Below are 7,696 nucleotides of genomic sequence, written 5' to 3'. Positions count from 1 at the left end.
GGATAGTCCCAGAAATACATCCAGGGAAGTTATTTGGGTGGAACTGAGAAATAAAAAAGGGATGATCACCTTATTGGGGTTGTATTATAGACCCCCTAATAGTCAGAGGGAAATTGAGAAAGAATCTTGTAAGGAGAGCTCAGCTATCTGTAAGAATAATAGGGTGGTTATGGTAGGGGATTTTAACTTTCCAAACATAGACTGGGACTGCCATAGTGTTAAAGGTTTAGATGGAGAGGAATTTGTTAAGTGTGCACAAGACAATTTTCTGATTCAGTCTGTGGATGTACCTACTAGAGGAGGTGGAAAACTTCACCTACTCTTGGGAAATAAGGCAGGGCAGGTGACTGAGTGGGGGAGCACTTTGGGGCCAGCGACCATAATTCTAATAGATTTAAAATAATGATGGAAAAGGATAGACCAGATCTAAGAGCTGAAGTTCTAAATTGGAAAAATGCCAATTTTGACGGTATTAGGCAAGAACATTCGAAAGCTGATTGGAGGCAGATGTTCGCAGGTGAAGGGACGGCTGGGAAATGGGAAGCCTTCAGAAATGAGAGAACAAGAATCCAGAGAAAGTATATTCCTGTCAGGGTGAAAGGGAAGGCTGGTAGGTATAGGGAATGCTGGATGACTAAAGAAATTGAGGGTTTGGTTAAGTAAAAGACGGAAGTATATGTAAGGTATAGACAGGATAGATCGAGTGAATTGTTAGAAGAGTATAAAGGCAGTAGGAGTATACTTAAGAGGGAAATCAGGAGGGCAAAAAGGGGACATGAGATAGCCTTGGCAAATAGAATTAAGGAGAATCCAAAGGGTTTTTACAAACACATTAAGGACAAAAGGGTAACTAGGGAGAGAATAGGGCCCCTCAAAAGTCAGCAAGGCAGCCTTTGTGTGGAGCCACAGAAAATGGGGGAGATACTATTTACTGTGGAAAAGGATATGGAAGATACAGAATGTGGGAAAATGGATGGTGACATCTTGCAAAACGTCCATATTACAGAGGAGGAAGTGCTGGATATCTTGAAATGGGTAAAGGTGAATAAATCCCCAGGACCTGATCAGGTGTACCCGAGAACTCTGTGGGAAGCTAGAGAAGTGATTGCTGGGCCTCTTGCTGAGATATTTGTGTCATCGATAGTCACAGGTGAGGTGCAGGAAGACTGGAGGTTGGCTAATGTGGTGCCACTGTTTAAGGAAGGTGGTAAGGATAAGCCAGGGAACTATAGACCGGTGAGCCTGACATCGGTGGTGGGCAAGTTGTTGGAGGGAATCCTGAGGGACAGGATGTACAAGTATTTGGAAAGGCAAGGACTGATTCGGGATAGTCAACATGGGTTTGTGCGTGGGAAATCATGTCTCATAAATTGATTGAGTTTTTTGAAGAAGTAACAAAGAGGATTGATGAGGGCAGAGCGGTGGATGTGATCTATATGGACTTCAATAAGGCATTCGACAAGGTTCCCCATGGGAGACTGATTAGCAAGGTTAAATCTCACGGAATACAGGGAGAACTAGCCATTTGGATACAGAACTGGCTCAAAGGTAGAAGACAGAGGGTGGTGATGGAGGGTTGTTTTTCAGACTGGAGGCCTGTGACCAGTGGAATGCCACAAGGATCAGTGCTGGGCCCTCTACTTTTCGTCATTTACATAAATGATTTGGATGCGAGCATAAGAGGTACAGTTAGTAAGTTTGCAGATGACACCAAAATTGGAGGTGTGGTGGACAGCGAAGAGGGTTACCTCAGATTACAACAGGATCTGGACCAGATGGGCCAATGGGCTGAGAAGTGGCAGATGGAGTTTAATTCAGATAAATGCGAGGTATTGCATTTTGGGAAAGTAAATTTTAGCAGGACTTATCTACTTAATGGTAAGGTCGTGGGGAATGTTGCTGAACAAAGAGACCTTGGAGTGCAGGTTTATAGCTCCTTGAAAGTGGAGTCGCAGGTAGATAGGATAGTGAAGGAGTTTGGTATGCTTTCCTTTATTGGTCAGAGTATTGAGTACAGGAGTTGGGAGGTCATGTAACGGCTGTACAGGACATTGATTAGGCCACTGTTGGAATATTGTGTTCAGTTCTGGTCTCCTTCTTATCAGAAAGATGTTGTGAAACTTGAAAGGGTTCAGAAAAGATTTACAGGAATGTTGCCAGGGTTGGAGGGTTTGAGCTATAGGGAGACGCTGAATAGGCTGGGGCTGTTTTGCTTGGAGCATCGATGACTAAGGGGTGACCTTATAGAGGTTTACAAAATTATGAGGGGCATGGATAGGGTAAATAGGCAAGGTCTTTTCCCTGGGATGGGGGGAGTCCAGAACTAGAGGGACATAGGTTTAGGGTGAGGGGGGAAAGATATAAAAGAGACCTAAGGGGCAACTTTTTCACGCAGAGGGTGGTACGTGTATGGAATGAGCTGCCAGAGGATGTGGTGGAGGCTGGTACAATGACAACATTTAAGAAGCATTTGGATGGGTATATGAATAGGAAGGGTTTGGAGGGATATGGGCCGGGTGCTGGCAGGTGGGACGAGATTGGGTTGGGATATCTGGGTCAGCATTGACGGGGTTGGGCCGAAGGGTCTGTTTCCATACTGTACATCTCTATGACTCTACGACACTGTCCTATCAACCACTCCCAGGACAGTGACAGCATGGGGCTAGATGCAGAGAAAAGATCCCTCTACACTGTCTCATCAAACACTGCCAGGATTGGGACACCATGGAGTTAGATACAGGGAAAAGGTCCCTTTACACAGTCCCATCAAACACTCCCAGGATTGGGACACCATGGAGTTACAGAGCAAATCTCCCTCTACACTGTCCTATTGACCCAGGAGACTGACAGCATGGGGTTAGATACAGAGAAACGATCCCTCTATACTGTCTCATCAAACATCCCCAAGACATGGACAGCACAGGGCTAGTTACAGAGTAAAGGTGCCTTGATAGTAAACCCAACAAACACTCCCAGAACAGGGACAGCATGCGGTTAGATACTGAGTAGATCTCCCTCAACACTGTCCCTATCAAACACTCCCAGGTCAGGGACCACACAGGGTTTGATAAAGAGTAAATCTTCCTCTACACTTAAGCAGAGGGTAATAGTGGAAGGATGCTTATCAGACTGGAGGCCTGTGACTAATAGAGTGCCTCAGGGGTCAGTGCTGGGTCCATTGCTGTTTGTTATCGATATCAATGATTTGGATGGGAATGTAGAAGGTCTGATGAGTAAGTTTGCAGATGACACTGCCGATATCGTGGACAGTGAGGAAGGTTCTCAGAAACTGCAGCAGGACCTTGATCAGTTGGCGAAGTGGGCTGAGAAATGGAGTTTGATTATAGACAAGTGTGAGGTCTTGCATTTTGGACAGTCAAATCAAGGTAGGAGTTTCATGGTGAATGGTAGGGCCTTAAGGAGTGGAGTGGAACAGAGGGACCTCGTAGTTCAGGAGCACGGTCCTCTGAAAGGGAGAGTCCCAGGTAGACAGGGCAGTGTAGAAGGCTTTTAGCACACTGGCCTTCATCAGTCAGGGCATTGAGTAGAGACGTTGTGAAGTTATGTTGTAGTTCTACTGGTGAGGCTGCACTTGGAGTATTGTGTTCATTTTTGGTCACCTTGCTATAGGAAGGATGTTATTAAACTGGAAAGTGTGTGGAAGAAATTTACAAGGATGTTTATCGGACTGAAGGGACTGAGTTATAGGGAGCGGTTGGACAAGCTAGGACTGTTGTATTTAGAGACTGAGGGGGTGATCTGATAGAGGTGTATAAGATCACGAGAGGCATGGATAGGATGAATGCACTCAGTGTTTTTCCCAGGGTTGTGGAATCGAGGACTAGAAGGCATCAGTTTAAGGTTTGAGGGGAAAGAATAAAAGGGAAACTGAGGGGCAACTTTTTTTTATACAGCGGGTGGTACACATATGGAATGAGGTGCCAGCGGAAGTGGTTGAGGTGGGTCCATTAACAACGTTTCAAGGGCATTTGGCCAAATCCATGGATAGAAAAGGCTGCGAAGGATATGGGCCAAGTGCAGGGAAATGTGGTGAGTGTGGATGGACATTGTGGTCAGCATGGTCCCATTGTGGGCTGAAGGGCCTGTTTCCATGCTGTAGGACTCGATGCGAAAGTTAGGCAGCATTGTAGACAGTCCCACCAATTACAAAGGGAGATTGATAGACTGGGTAAATGGGCAAAACTGTGTTCGATGGCGTTCAGGGCAAACAAGTGTGTGGCTATCAGGTTGAAGAACAGAGAGAGAGAGAGTAGAAAGGAGAGTTAGAAGAATGATCCTGGACCACAGGAGTTACATTCTGAGGAGAGATTGTACAAACGAGGCCGGTTTCCTCTAGAATTGAGAAGGTTAAGGGGTGGTCTGATCGATATCTTCAAGATAGGAAAAGGACAAGACAGGGTAGATCAAGATAAGCGATTCCCACTGGTTGGAGATTCTTAACTGAGGGGGAAGCGGAGTCTGAGAATGAGGGCCCAGAGTGTTCAGGAGAGATGTTAGGAAGCACTTTGACTCACACAGGGTGGGAGAAGTTTGGGACTCTCTTCCTCAAACGGCAGGGGATGCTGGTTCAGTTGGTCAGATTCAATCCTACACTGTCCCTTTACTGTATCCCTATCAAATACTTCCAGGGAAGGGGCAACGTGGAATTACATACAGAATAAAGCTCCCTCTGCACTGTTCCCATCATTCCCTGTCTGGTCAGGTAAAGCATAAGTTTGATACAGAGTAAAGCTTCCTCGATGATATCATAATCAAACCATTCAATGGCAGGTATAATCTAATGAGAGATGCTGATTTACACTCACTCCTTACTCTCCCCATCTTACACACACACGCACACACACACAGACACACGTGCGAGCACACACAAAAAAACATGGAAGGACTCTACAAATTCAACACCAAGTTCTTTGTTTGATTCTCTCTGTTCTGTTCTGGTTGCTAGTTTTGAATATCCAAGCGGACAGTCGTCCTAATCCCACGTCCTGTTCCCAAACACAGCGTCTGATTCCAATCCGGAGTGTGAGACAGGAGCCTCTCAGTGTCGGAGGGAGGTGAGTCTTGAACCTGACCCAGGTGTGTGAATGTGCTGTGGTCATCTGACATCCAGGAGTTCTTTAATGAAGCTTTAATATTTGAAAATCCCAATATATTTGGTCATTCCATATCCGTGTGTGTGTGTGTGTGTGTGTGTGTATACCACCAGGACCCTGCATTATTGTGTCAAATATGACTTCAGTCCTGGACTTATTACATCGTCAAAAATGTATTCCAGATCCTTGTTCACAAATCACAGAAAGCCAATGTGATGGTGTCACCAAATTTAAAAAGTGCTTTTGAGACATTTTCCCCTCTCCTGTGCTGACAGAATACCTGATCTATAACTGAATCCTTCTCTGTTCCTGCCCCCCAAGTTAACATTGGACCATTTAGTCTGCATTGTCCCTCCTCAGTCGAACGTCCAAACACCATCGCTTCCCATCTCACTATATTCCATTTGCAGGAGGCTGAGGGATGACCATACACAAATTGTGAGGGGCTGTTTTAATCTGCAAAGCCAGGCCAAAGGATTCTGAAGGTGTCAGCCATCTTAGGTATGTTGACGGCAGCCATTTCATGTTAGCCCAGCGCTAACATTGACTTTTTAAACAGGGAGAGGCAAGAAAGAGTGGGGACCTGGGGAGTGTGTGTGTCTCTGAGTGCAGTATAGAATCACCAGAATGATAGCTGGACAGTAAGGGGTCACTGGGGAGGTAGAGAAATGACCCAAACCCAGGGGTGTGTCCCTGAGATTTAGAAGGGTCGGAGGGAATGAATGCTTTTGAAAATATTCAACACCAAGTTCTTTGTTTGATTCTCTGCTAGATTCCTGATTCTGATCATCCCACATGAACAGACATCCTAATTCCATGGGCCATGCCCTCTTCCCGAACACAGTGTCTGGTTTCATTCTGGTGTATGATACAGGAGCCCCTCCGTGTCAGGGAGAAGGTGAATCTCTCTCACGTACAAACCCTCTTTCTCTCTCCCTCTCTCTCTGTCTCTCTGTCTCATGCACAATCTCACTGTTTCTCTCTTTCTCTTCTGTAAAATCTCACAATTTCTTTCTACCTCCCATGTACAATCTCCCTATCTCCCTCTGTCTCAGCACCTGTCTCCGACATGATGTCAGTATCTCTTCCTCTCTCATACACAATCTCACTCTCATACACAGTCTCGCCAACTCTGAGACAATCACTCTCTCCTGTACTCTATATCAGTATCTCTCTCTCAAACAGTACCTGTCTCTCACCTTCTCTTTCTCCCATATACAATCTATCTCTCTCTCTCTCATACACAATCTCTCTCTTTCTTTCCTTCTTTCTCTCCCCTCTCCCTCCTTCTCTCGCTCCCCTCTCCCTCTCTCTCTCTCCTTCTCTCTCTCCTCCCTCTCTCTCTCTTCTTCTGTCTCTCTGTCCTTCTCTCTCTTCTTCTCTGTCCTTTTCTCTCTCTTCTCTGTCCTTCTCTCTCTCTCCTTCTCTCTCCTTTTCTCCCCCTCTCTCTCCCCTCTCCCTCTCTCTCCTCCCTCTCTCCTTCTCGCCTCTCCCTCTCCCCTTCTCTCTTCTTTCTCCTTCTCTCCTCTCCCTCTCTCTCTCCTCTAGCCCCTTCTCTCCTCCCTCTCTTTCTCTCTCCTCCCTCTCTCCTTCTCTCTCTCCTCTCTGTCTGTCTGTCTCTGTCTCTGTCTCTGTGTGTCTCTCTCTCGCTCTCGTGCACAATTCTTGTGTCTAAATGAACCACGGTGACCTGAGGGAGAGGATGGGATTAGGGAAATGAGCTCGATGATCAGCGTTGATCATATACAGTGACAGAGCATGCTCGAGGGGCCGAATGGCCTATTCCAGCACCTATCTTCTCTGTTTCTACGGGACATTTCCAGGGACACTGACGAGACCCTCGTTGGGTGGGAGAGAAAGCTATGGGGACGACCAAAGAGGCTGTGACCCGACATGGCCAGCTTCACTGAGTGGGCAAGTCACTGGCAGATAGAATATAATGGGGAGAAATGTCCACGTGCAGCACAGATTTCCAAACTAACTCAGTGACAGATTAAAATCCCCGCCCAGTCCACACTTCCAGTCCCAGGGAGGTTTTGTCCCTGAGGGAGGGCAGGTTTCAGACTGGATATTATTACACTACAACAGGAAGGTACTGAGTGCAACAGAGTTTGCTACATCCCGTCATATCATCCACTTTGCTGTCAGTGTTTTGTGAATTATATCTAAGATACTGGCAGGTGGAATATAACGTATTGGCGTGTGATTTGCAGGGGGAATAGAAAAAGCGGAATGTTTCGGTGTAAAATGGTGAGAAATTCCGAAACATCCCTGGGGTGGGGGGAGTCCAGAACTAGAGAACATAGGTTTAGGGTGAGAGGGGAAAGATATAAATGAAATCTGAGGAGCAACTTTTTCACCCAGAGGGTGGTACGTGTATGGAATGAGCTGCCAGAGGATGTGGTGGAGGCTGGTACAATGACAACATTGAAGAGGCATTTGGACGGGTATATGAATAGGAAGGGTTTGGAGGGATATGGGCCGGGTGCTGGCAGGTGGGATTAGATTGGGTTGGGATATCTGGGTCAGCACGGACGGGTTGGACCGAAGGGTCTGTTTCTATGATTCTATGACTCTATGAC

This window comes from Chiloscyllium punctatum, chromosome 47, assembly GCF_047496795.1.
Source record: "Chiloscyllium punctatum isolate Juve2018m chromosome 47, sChiPun1.3, whole genome shotgun sequence".
In the NCBI taxonomy this organism is placed as follows: Eukaryota; Metazoa; Chordata; class Chondrichthyes; order Orectolobiformes; family Hemiscylliidae; genus Chiloscyllium; species Chiloscyllium punctatum.
Note: the sequence above shows the minus strand (reverse complement) of the source record.